The sequence below is a fragment of the Orcinus orca genome, chromosome 8 (assembly GCF_937001465.1).
Source record: "Orcinus orca chromosome 8, mOrcOrc1.1, whole genome shotgun sequence".
Taxonomy (NCBI): Eukaryota; Metazoa; Chordata; class Mammalia; order Artiodactyla; family Delphinidae; genus Orcinus; species Orcinus orca.
Genome location: NC_064566.1, coordinates 8,066,198 through 8,078,736, shown reverse-complemented (window position 1 = coordinate 8,078,736; position 12,539 = coordinate 8,066,198). Strand labels below are relative to the sequence as shown.

The following is a 12,539-nucleotide window of genomic DNA, read 5'->3' as shown; positions in this document are numbered from 1 at the left end:
GCTCAGCTCAGGCGTGGGGCCCAACGTATGGAATGCTTAAGAGATTACTAAGAATAAAATCTATTAATTAGTCATACTCAATTCCGCAGACATGATGTGCATCAAAAGCTTCTTTTCTTCCCTTTTCTCCTTCCCTCTTCCTGCGGCCTCCCACAGAAGCCTCCATCTTCTCTAAATTGGCTCCTGCTTCCTGGACCACCTCCCGTTAACATGGCGGCTGCGTGGCCGACTAGGGGGCCTCTGGGGTTTGGGGGTAGGAGCTGGGTCACCGGCTCCCTCCCGCTCTGGGTGATGCTGGCAGGGGAGGTGACAGTGGCTGGGGGACCCAGGCTTCCCCACCCGAAGTCCGAAGCTTACGCCTGCCTGTGCCTCTTCCTTCCTCAATGGGCACTGGGCCTCCTCTCCCCTCCCCTAGGGGTCCAGGGAAGCCCACCAGCCCCAGCAAGGAGTAGAGTAAGAAAGGTCAGGGAGAGCTTCCAGGGAGATGCAGGGAAAGCAGGTTTTGCGAATCCACAGCCTCTGCCTCTGTTTCCCCTTCTGTAATGTAGGGGTGGGCTGAGGCCGGGTCTAGCTTCACCCAGAAAAGATGGGGGCTCCAGAAGCCCAATGGGGGCTCCCCCACCATCTGCTGACTCTGGAAGGTTCTGGTTGGCCCAAGGCAGGTGACGGAGGCCCAGAGTGACAGGGACAGGGCAGGTGAGGGATCCTGGGGAGCTGAGGGAGCTGACTGGGCAACGTGCCAGGGCTGCATCTGAGCATCCCTCCTTCACGCCCTCAGAGCTGTGGAGTAAGAGGAGGACACCGCCACCCCCGCCAATGGCAGCTCAAGTCCCAAAGCCAGCCCACTCCAGAAATCTGCTTCCAGCTGAACGTGCCAGGGAGGACGGGGCTTCTGAGCCTCGCACTTATGAAAAACACAACAAGGAAAATTGGATGCGGCAGACGGGGAGCAACGGAGCTGGGAAGGCAACCAGGAGGGAGCTGGGGCATGTTCTGGAAGGAGGGGCCTCGGGGCGCATGGCAGCCTGAGCCCCAAGGGCCAGACCACACTCGCAGGGCCACGGCTCAGGCGGGGTCAGCTGGGGGTGTCCCCTGCGCCCATGTCCCCCATCACTCAGATCAGTGCAGGTGACAGGCAGCGGATGCCTGGCTCTGGATCTGCGCCAGGGTGAATGCTAACAAGCAATTCACAGCCCTGCACAGGCCTTCTAGAATGCAGACAGAGGAGGCATCTTTTTTCTTAAGGAGGGATAAAAAGGCTCAAAAATGAAAATCATTACCGTTTACAAGCAAGCGAGCCTGCTAAATTGATTAGGAGAGATTGAACTCCTGGAGGTGAAGGGAAAGGGGGATTTTTCGCATTTTTTGAACCTGTCCCCAGTGGCCAAAGGCAAAGCAGGGATTTTTCTGGGCCTGGCTGGTGGGGAGCTGGGGTCTCTGAAGGCGGACACCACGCGTGCCCCAGCGCTGGCTCCGGATATGCTGGTTGGACAGAGCCTGGGCTCGAGCTCAGGGTGGGGCGGGTGGGGAAGCAGTCCGGCCTCCATTGAGTGCTGTGCGCAGCCCCTGGGACGAGGTGGGGGGGTCACGTGGCCCACACAGGTCACTCAGAAGCTGCCCTGGCCCGCAGGCAGAGGCCCTGGCCCGCAGGCAGAGTCTCTCCCCTGCCCTCCAGATTCCATCTGCCTTCGGGGTGAAAAGCTAGGGGAAGTGGCCAGGCTAGTCCCTTCGTGAGCAGGACTCTCAAGCCACGAGTCCTTCTGCTTCCTTTCTGTTCCAGGGTGGGTCTGTCTCTGATCCATTCCCTGCAGCCAGTGAAAGGGAAATGGGGCCAACGGTAAAGGGAAAACTGAAGTCAGGGAAGAGAAATCTGGCCCAGCAAAAAGAATCAGGCAGTGAGCTCTTTGTCACTGGCCGCATTCAAGCACTTGATGGGGAGGTGGCAGATGTTAAGCCAACGCCTGGTTCTTTGAGGAGAAGATCCTGGTTCCCACTCTCACTTTACCATCCCTGAGGACCCTTTAAGGAAGATATCGAGAGACTGCTCAAAATGACCAGTGTCCCCTGAACATAGCAGGTCAGGGCCATCTCACAGCCAGGCCACCCAGCCCCGTCAAAGAGTCGCTTTTGCCACCAGACAGCCTGCAAAATCCCCATCCTCAGTGTCTAAGAGGCGCCGGGAGAGGAAGTTCAGACACACGCCGCCCCATCTAGGAGTCTGGACAGGCAGGGAGCGCAGAGGGTGACCCACCACCTGCGCTGGCTCTCTTGGGGCCGCTAGGGGGCCACCTCCCAGGCACTGCCGCTCCCCGTCCCAGGCTGCCTCCTGGCCATCCTCGGTGCCAGGACCCGCGCCCCCCCTGAGCTCCCACCACCATCCCACTAGCTGTTCTCCCAACAGCATGCTCACAGCTGCCGGCTTAATACACCCGTCCCAGCCAGTGTGACGGCTGCCTGGGGCACTTTTCACTCTACATTTTTAAGCATTTACCATTTCTTTTGAAATGTTCCAAGTAGTTGCCTGAAATATCCACATTCGCTTCTTTAAAAACACTCAGGAAGCTTCCCTTGCCTCTTGATTCTCCCTCCCTTTACTTCCTCCCTCCCTTTGCATTTTTTTTCTTTTCTTTTTTTTTGGCGGTACGCGGGCCTCTCACTGTTGTGGCCTCTCCTGTCGCGGAGCACAGGCTCCGGACGCGCAGGCTCAGCGGCCATGGCTTATGGGCCCAGCCGCTCCGCGGCATGTGGGATCTTCCCGGACCGGGGCACGAACCCGTGTCCCCTGCATCGGCAGGCAGACTCTCAACCACTGCGCCACCAGGGAAGCCCTCCCTTTGCATTTTTAACCCAATGTTTTTCTCTAGTTTCGGAAATTCTATTATCACTGGGGTCAGGCCCATTTTTCTCACATTAATATGATTTCCAGGATTGCCCAAGACCCCGCCCCACCTCCCATGCTGCAGGGGCAAAGCCCACCTTTCCCCACGTCTCCCCTGGGGACACCATGCCCGGGCAGATCTTCAGCCGGTGGGTGGGCAGCTGCTGCCTTGCTCCCCGCTGGAGAGGCTCGCAGGCCAGGGGCTTCTGACACCCCTGCCACTGCCCCTCCCACTGTGCTGAGGGCACAGGGGGTCCTGTGGGGGGCTGACCCGGCCCCCACTTCCTGGCAAAGCCAGTCCCTGAGGCACTGTGGCCATCGGAGCCACCGCGGTGCCATGGCCCCTGTCCTTCCCACTCCCACCCACGCCACCCCCAACCTGAAGGCCCAAAAGTCCAAGCCCGGAGGGTCCTTGCAGGAACGTCTTTCCTGTCACCGCCCCTAAATCTCTTTTACAGCAGTCAGGGTTGACGGCCGCTCGCTCGGGCAAGATGCCAGGTCCCTGCGCTCCTCCGCGCTGGGTCACTGAGGCCCAGCACAGCGCGGGGCACACAGGGGTGTCACTCATCTCTTCCTCTCTCCTCTCTTGTCCCTGGGGCTCAGTGCAAAGGGCCCAGGCGGGTGTGTTGGCAGCGGCCTTCCTCTCATCCTGCACCCACGCCGCTGGCAGCCTGGCCCCAGGAGGGACTCCTTCTCCCTGAAGCATCTCACTCCACCCTCCCTCAGACCCGCGATCAACCAGCTGTGAGCCTGATGGGGAAATCCAGCCGCTTAGGGAGATCTGGCCGCCAGCCGGGGTGACCCGGTTTCTCCTCTCCGAGCCAAGCCTCAGGTGGGTGACGAGGAAGGCAGAGAACTGGGTGCCCCACCCCCCCGTGTCTGATGCTTCTGTCGAGAGTCCCCGCACCCGAGCCACCCACCTGGAGGAACTAACCAGGCTTTCTCCTCAAGACGGAGGAAAACAAATGCAACACGAGCCAACGATCAAAGCCACAGCAGACACGGGACTGCCACATGCTCATCTCCCAGGAGCCAATGTCCAGGGCACCTCTCACCTGCCCTGTGCAAAGGACATGCTTGCAGAGGGTCCCAGAAACCACCCACCTCTGGCTGGTCCCGCTTTCAAAAGGTTCTGCGTACCCAGGAGGAAGACACACCCAAAACTCTGAAACTGGCTTAGATATTTTTACCCGACCCAGAGCACCACCTGCCTGCAGGCCAGCGGCCTCAGCTGAGATGCCCACCTGGCATTCAGCTCCTGAAGAGATGCTGAGAGCCGTGGGGAGGAAGCAGAAGCGCCCGGTGTTTAGAGGTTTGTCATCTGAGAGGGAGAGAAGCGGGGAGATGGGGTTGAAGGTTGGGGACAGCTGCAGGGCTGCGAGCCAGAGAGACAGTGCAGTTGTGCAATTCTGCTGGCTGGAGCGGACGCCCCCTAATTATGAATGTCACAAGGCGGATGTGAACGGAGAGGCAAAGGAGAAAAGTAAACTAGAAGAAACCCCATGCGTAAGCCCTGCGGAGCAAATGTCTTTAACAGCCACCAACAGCAATTCCCCTTCCCAGTGTTCAAAGGTTACTGTATCTGGTGAGGTGTGGAGTGCTAAAGCGCTCGCTTGGGGGCTACCCAGCGCTGTACACAGCAGAGTCCATCCCTGGCGCCTGGGGAGGAAAAGCGCAGGGAGGGGTCCTGAGCCAGATCCTGGTGAATGGAGGGTCCGCTGCAGAAGGTGGATGCCTGGCCAGCCAATGGCATGGGGAGGACGGGGCTGTGAACAAGGTCCCTTCTGCCAACGGAGGGACCCCTGCTAGGGGCACCCCTGGCTTTCCTTGAGCCCCTGCCCTTTCCTACCTGCAGAATCAGCCCAGTGGGGCCATCTGGCCACCCGCTCCTTGGCTTCTTCCTTTTTCTCTGAAGGGCAAAGCAACCTCGGGGGTCTGAGTGATGGGACCAGTCCCGCTGCTGCCTGCTGCCATCTGGCACCTGGCTGGTTGACTTGGCCTGGCCCCAGGCCCACCCGCTTCCCTCCCAACCTCACCACCAGACACACAAACACCCACCACGACAGCAACACAAACCAAAGTGCACTGCGAACTGCCCTTGGGCCTCCTTCTTGTAGGTGCCTTGAAACTTCAGTGTTGAGATGAATGTGATGAACTATTTGGTCGTATTTTCTGTTTGTCTGTTTTCATATAAAATGTCCAAGTCCACTTTCCTTGTCCTTTCTTGAAATAAATAGAAAGATTTAACTTTTACAGTCCTCTCAGCTGCTGACTCTCAGCTCGCGGCCCAGCGTGCCAGGGGCCGGTGTCTGTCACCCACGTGGTCTTGGCTGCCCACACCCCCTCCCCAGGCTCCGCCCCGAGGGTCAGCCCGCTGTCAGGGTCCACTGGAATAGAGGTGGTGGGAGGGAGGGATGGAAGCTCTGGGTTAGTATATTCCCTGGGCACCATGGGAACCAAGATAATGATTCTGCTGCAGGATGGAGAAGGGACCTCTGGCCCCATCCCACGGGCCCTGGGGAAGGCGACTGACAGCTAAAGGCAGACTCCAAGAGGGTTTCCATGTGGAGATGTATTAATCGGAGCCATGGATTATCTCATAAGAGGCTCCGGCAACCATGTGGGCGCCCAGATAAGACTGGCACCATACGGGTGCTGGGGACACGGCTCTTCCTCCGCTTGCCTGGGTCCCGCCACCTCTGACACCCCTCATCCCCTAGACGCACCCACCACATTCACAGCTCTCCAGGCCTAGCCTGATATCTCACACTCCAAAGAGGGGGAAAAGGAAAAAAATTGTTTTCCGTGAGAACAATAGCAGTTTCTGCCAGATTTAACATATAAAATAAGAGCTCATTACTTCTGCCTTAGCTCTGATTCCACATCTGGATACGGGTGAATGAGCTTCTCCTTACATGCCAAGGAAGCAAAGTTATTTCTGGATGTGCCTTGGTGGCAGGTGGCCTGGCTGGGGTGACACGGGGTGCTCTGACCCCACAGGTGCCCCTCGCCCCCCCATCCTCTTCTCTTGGTCCTCACTGCCGGCCCCCTGGAGGCAGGAGCAGCCCAGAGATCATTCTAAAGGGCGGCTCGCCACGTAGGCTTCGGGGAAAGGACCGAGTCTGTTTCCCCAAACTCTTCCTAGGGCCCAGCGCACAGTAGGTGCTCAGGAGGGCTGCCTGCTCTTCCTCACCTGACACTCACCTTTCTAGAACCTGGTCAGCCAGCCAGTCAGTGGATATTTACTGAGGGCCTACTATGGGCTGGGGCTGGGGCTGGGGCTTGGGCACCCTTCCAGCCTCATGGAGGGGGAGGGAAGGATGCTCATGGATGAGATCAGGGTGGGGAGGCTCTCTGGGAGCCAGGTCTCCACTGAGGGTGTTTCCTCGGATGAGAAGGACTTGGAGGGCAAGGGAGAGGGCCTGCCAGAAGCTCTGAGGCAGGGGGCACGAAGGCGAGTCCGATTCTGTCCCCCTCTGGAAGACTCCGCTTCCCGCATAAGCACAGGACCCATCTGCTGGCCACACCCATCTGCTGGCCCCACCCATCTGCTGGCCACACCTCTGGTTCACTCCCCAAGCAGGCCCTGCCTAGCCAAGCGGGCTCTGGGTCTGTGCTGACTTCTCCCCCGGGTGCCCGTGAAGGCCCTTAAAGATTCAACTCAGGCATTGTCTCTGGAGAGGCTGCCCTCTCCGGGCCACACCTGCTGGTTCTCACCTGGACAGGTAACTGGTTCCAGCACCTCGCTCACTAGGGGCCCCTGGCCAGCAGGTCTTGCCTTCCACCCCTTCAGATCCCAGAGGGCACCGGCCTGGTACGCAGGAGGCACCGGAAACGTGAATGGAGGGAGGGAGTCAATAAACACCAGCAAATCAATCAACCAACAGATCAATCTATCAATGCTGGGCCCAAGGAGGACGACTTTCCAAGAGCAGCAGCCCTGGCGTCCCAGTTGCGAGGCAGTCTCTACTTCTCCTCCCACCCCTCCAGGCAGGGGGAGCCTCGGACAGGGCTGACCCAGCTCGCCTGACCCTCCACACACTGGCAGCAGCACCACAGACCAGGTGCCCCGGCCACTCTCTTCAAGCCGGAGCAGGGGGGCTGGCTTCCCAGACTGTGTTCCTGAGCCCCTAGAGCGAACAGAAGCTCTGCCCAGGAAGGGCTCATGGTCACACGCATTTGGGAACCACTGGATTAACGCCTGTCCTGGGGGCTCCTCGGGCAGGGCCTCGGAGTCCCTCAAAACTGGGTGAGACCCACAGGCTCCACCACCCACTCCCTGTGCCTCTGTAAAGCATACGCATGATGACAGCTCGTTGCTCCCATTTTTCCCACCACGACAGCACCGACGCTGCTGATGTGTGCCGGGGCCTCCGTGAGAACGCTGCTTTCCCCCCCACTTGTCCGGGAGTGCAGGCCCCATCCCTGGCGCCCCTGGGGTTTACCCAGCATCCCTGGCCCCCAGGTACAGGTGCTGAGCTGGCGGGCACTTCTCCCAAGGAGGCAACAGCCAAGTGCCCCCAGGTCTGCACAGAGGAGAGACGTCGGAACAGGGCCTGTTCTCCAAGCCACTGCGACCACACCCAAGGTCTGCGGCCTGCTCCCGAAACCTGCTAGATGGGCTCTCAGGCTGACCCGAGCTTTCGGCTTCTGGACAACAGGGCTGGGGATGGGGGTTTTAATAAGTGGCCCGGGGGGCTGGGGGCCCAGACAGGGTTGGGCCCCACAGGAGGAAATCACCAGGAACCACGGGGGAGGTTCCAGGACCTGTATTTCAGGTCAATGGAAAGAAGACCCTCCAAACATAACTGACCCTTTCTGAAGAGGAGGAGGCGGTCTGAGCCGTAGTGAGGCCCAGCCTCACAGGAGGGCAAGCAGAGCTGGCTGGCCCCTCAAGGGGGTGCAAGTTCTGGGTGGTGGAGGCAACAGGCTGACAATGAAGAGCCCCTGTCTCCCTAGCATGTCTTCAGATGGACCCTGGGGGACAGGGTGGTCTCCCCACAAACTCGGGACTCCTCCTGCTGCAGCCTCCACTCCAGCCAAGCAGTTTCCAGCCCTTTCCTTCCCAAAGAAATCTCAGGACCCACATATTGCTGAGGTTACGGATATGTATGGGGCAAGTCCCCTGAACAGCTGCTCAGCAGACAAGCGGCACCCCAAAATCCAGCGCCCCTGCTTCATGTGTCCAACTCCTGCTGTTCCGTCAGGCTCAGGACTAAAAGTTCCAGTTCAAGTGGGATGATGAGTGGGTGGCCGCCATCCCCGTCCCTGGACGCTGCTCTTACCTGGCTACCACCAGGTTCCAGAAGCTTCCCTCCTCCTGCCCCCACTTCCTAAGAGGGGTCCCTGCCCTCATCAAGCATCCTGAAGAAGCGACCAAACCCGGGAAGGGTCTAACACCCCAAATCCCACCCCACACCCAAATTCCGAGGCCAGTTCTTAACACCCTGCATACAAAGCCCTGGTCGGATCTGAGGTCCCCGCCAGTCCCAAAATGCTGCCTCAGAAGGGCTGGGTGGGGACTTCCCTGGTGGCGCTCCCAATGCTGGGGGCCAGGATTCGATCCCTGGTTGGGAAACTAGATCCCACAGGCATGCCGCAACTAAGAGTTTGCATGCCACAACTAAGGAGCTGGCGAGCTACAACTAAGGAGCCTGACTGACACAACTAAGACCCAGTGCAACCAAATAAATTAAAAAAAAAAGAAGGGCTGGGTGGAGCTTGCTCATCACTCTCAGGCGCCCCCAGCCCACCTGCTGGATGCCTCCCCTCCCCTCCTCCACACCCCTCGGCCTCCTGTCAGCACCTGCTTCTGCACAGCCTGCCACACCCAGGTCCGGTACCGGCACCTCCAAGGGACCCTCTCCTCCCGAGGCAGAGGAAGCTAACGGACAGCACAAGTGAAAAGCCGGCACTCCCCCCTCGGAGACTTACAGAGGAAGTGAAATCTTATTTGCACTGCTGCCAAGCCTGGGACGCGATGAAATGATGCCTCGGGGAGAGACCAGCCGGCTCCCTGTGGAAGCCGCGGCATCGGAGCTGGACTTATTAAAAGCCACAGTGCACATTTCAACCTGTTTCAGGTGTTAAGTAATTTGCTGCCACCCAGAATTCAGTGGCAGGTTTTTATCATTTTTATTTCCGTGATGCAGGCCCAATGTCCCTGCACAGGGAACTGCGGGTCTAAATGCTCCCTGCACCCCCAGTACTGCGATGAAAATGGGGGAGCAGGGGCCTGGGAGGGGGTGAGGGTGGAGGCTGGCGTGGAAGCAGATGCCCCGATTCTCTCTCGGGTTACACCAGGCTTGGCTCAGCGTGACAAGGAGGACCGGCTCTAAGATACCCCCATGACCCCACATTTAGGGGCTCAGTGATCCCCCAAAGACCCTGCGGGTGTTTTCTGAAGGCAGCAATAGTGTAAGCTCTGTGAGAGCAGAGGCTACCTCTTTCAGGACCTGTCCACCAACCACACAATCAACAGTGCCACACTGCTTCTCACTGCTTTGCAGATCGTGCGGTGAGGGACCCGTGCCCTGACCTTCCACGGCCTTGACCCTCTTGGGGAATGCACAGCCTCACATTCACAGAAAGCCAGGGACGGGGAGCCGTGTGGTGTGGGGCCCACAGGGTCACAGGCCTCGAGCGCCTTCTCAGCAGTGCTGGGCGGAGGACTGTTTGTCGCCTGCTGGCTTTGGGGGGATTAAGCCTATTACTGAGGCTCCGGGGGCTTATCCGACACCATTTCTGAGGCCCCCTTCCTCCACCTGTTTTCAGATACTCCAGGAAGACCAAAGGGAATCTTCAAAGTCCAGGCTGAGCCAAAAGCAGAGATTCTTTAATTAGCTTTCTCTTGGATGGGGGCCCTGGCGAATGGATTAGTTGTGGTGGGCCAGAGAAAGGGGCTGCAGCCCCTCAGAGCTGAGATTACAAGCCCGGGTGAAGGGCTGAGGGGCCGTCACCAGGGACGGTGGCTCCCCAGGGGCTGGCAGGTGGAACCTGTCACCAGGAAGACACAGGAGATGTGCTCTCAGTGAGGCCTTCGTCCCTGGGAAGCTGGCACGGAGAGACGCCTGGCATGGCCGGGCTGCGTGCCTGTGCCTCCTTCTCACGTGACGGCCCAGATCTGGAACTTCATAACTGGGGGGGATTTCCTAAAGGGGCACCCATCTGTGAGAGGCAAGGTAGTGCAGCCCGATGGTGCCAGGCACCAGACACCTGTCACTGCATTCCATCCTCACTCATCCCTGTTTTCAAGCAAGTAAACTGAGGCCCAGGACTAAGGCGCCTGCCCAAGGCCACGGGGACAGAGGTTAGTATGGGAGCTAGGTCCTGGCCAGTGAGACAGCCTGATTGGGGTCTGTGAACCCGAAGGGAAAGGCACAGGTACACCCCCACCAGAAATCGCTGCAGGGAAGTAAGCCTCCCCAGGCAGGCCTCCTCCAGGAAGCCTTCCCAGACCGGCCCACAGCACCTTGGACTCCCCTACTAGGCACTTACACCCTGTGCTGTACCCACTAGTCCCACTCTACACTGAGTGTCTTTCAGAGGCAGGGATTGGGCCTTCATCATTGCATACTCTCTGAATGGAGGAAGGAGGACTGTGTCCTCCTCAGTCTGGGGGCGTCCAGAAAGAGAAGGTGGGCAGGAGGCTGGGTCTTGGGAGTAGAAGGACAGGGAGGACAGGGCCAGGAGAGGAGGCTGCCAGGCATCCCAGGAGCCGAGTTCCAGGCTGAGGTCTCCCCCAGGCCTGGGCTCTCCTGCTGGCCGGCTTTGCCCAGGCAGGCACATGAGGGGCAGGACGATTCCAGGACTTGGAGACCCAGATTCCTCGGGACTGAAGCCCTTTGAAGTAGGACTTGCACTCTCCCCCTTGAGCTCCCGCAACAAAGGCAGCTCTGCTGTGGTCAGGCCATGCTAGGCTCTACAGATAAGGGCTGACCTCCCGGGGCAGGCAGCAGAAGGCGACTGGGCTCCCGCGAGCAGCCACCACCCACCCCGGCCTCCCTCTGGCTTCCCTGCTCCCGGGGCAAGAAGTTGAGCCACCCCCAGGGCGCCACCTCAGGCCCCTGTCTGGGATGCTCCCCTGGGCACCCCCTTCCTGACCCTCCAGACAGGTCTGCCTCCAGGACCAAGTGCTGCAGGTGACCATGCCGCTCCCCTGGCTGCCTGGACCACATCTCCCTTGCTCGCCCTTGCAGCCTCAGCACCCAGCACCTGCTGAATGAATGAATGGCTGTGCTCTGGGGCATGTGGGAGGGATGCCTAACCCAGGTCAGGGCAGGTGCCTGGAGGAAATGACATCTAAGCCGGGGCCTGGCGCCTGACCAGAGCCAGCCAAGTGGAAGTGGGAGGAGAAGGTGCTCCAGGCAGCGGGGAGAGCCCAAGCGAAGGCCAGGAGGTGAGAGAGAACACGCAGTTATGAGACCCAAAATCATTTAGTTGGGCTGAAATGGGAGAGGGTAGGAGAGGGAACCAGAAACGGCAGGAGAGGTTCTGGGGCCGGACGATGAGGGTGAGCCAGTCACGGTGCCTGGGGAGCCAAGGTCACTATTAGGGCAAGACCTTCCCGAAATCAAGGATGCCCTGGGGTGCTGGAAGAGGCCATGATATCAGCCAGGGCTGCCCAACTCTGGGGGCCCCCATTTCCATTGTGGCCTCTATGAATACCACCCCCCCACTCCCGTTGTACAGTGCAGCCCAGGCACCAGCCATGAGGTTGCAGAGACAGCTGAAACCCAGAGGCACTGCCCAGCAGCAGGAAATGGCATCCACCCCACAAGAGGCCAGGCCCAGAAAGACCACAGCCAAGGAAGCGTGTGGATCCCTGGGGCCAGGGAGCTGAGGGTGGCAATGAGGCCAAACCCCCTAGGAGCACCCCCAGCGGAGGGCGTGGCAAACCAGGGGCCACAAAGGCAGCAGTGGCCCTGCGGAGTCTCCCTGTGAGCAAGGAGGAGTTCTTTGTGTTTTCTGGGATAAAGCAAGTATTTCCAAGCACCTACTGTGTGCCGGTTGGTGCGAGCTGCAATGCAATGGTGAGCCCAGCAAAGGCCTGTTTCCAGCACCACGCCTGTGCATATCAATACTTCCAGCCTCTGCCTCTTCTCCAGCCATGGACAATGATGTCTCTTATTTCGATTAGGCTTTTTCTGATTGCTGGTGAAGTTCTGCGTCTTTTCACTTGTTTACTGGCCATTTGTTTTTCTCCAACCGGGAATTGCCTGTCCATATCTTTTGCCCACTTTTCTTATTGATTTGTAGGAGCACTTCGCGTATCAAGAGAGAAGTAGAGAAGCAGCCTTCGCCTGGGGCAGACCCTCAGGGCCTCCCTTGAGGGTCCTCAGGCCCAGGAAAGGGGGGAGGATTTGCGTGGGCTTCTGAATGCTCCCACTGCATCTCTACACCCTGCCCAGCTCCCAGGGGGCCAACTCTGCTCAAAGATGAAGCATCTTCTGCAGGTGGGAGCCCCTGCCAGACCTGCATCTCAGCTGGCAAAACCCAGGCTTATTTTTTACTGCACTGAGAAGTCTACACTGCCAGCAGCTGGCAGGGTGCCCCGGATGGCACCTGAGGGGAGCCAGCTGGTATAGCTGGGCATCCAGGAAGAAGGGATGACCATCCCAGCCCAGTTCAGCGGGACCCAGCCGACAAAAGAGGCAAGTCC

At 59.1% G+C, this 12,539-nt stretch overlaps 1 protein-coding gene across 3 annotated transcripts in view; it reads right to left on the bottom strand.

Moving 5' to 3' along the window:
* MACROD1 (mono-ADP ribosylhydrolase 1) overlaps nt 1-12,539 on the bottom strand; it is a 152,405-nt gene that overhangs the window by 114,306 nt on the left and 25,560 nt on the right. The gene's annotated exons all lie outside the window — the stretch shown is intronic.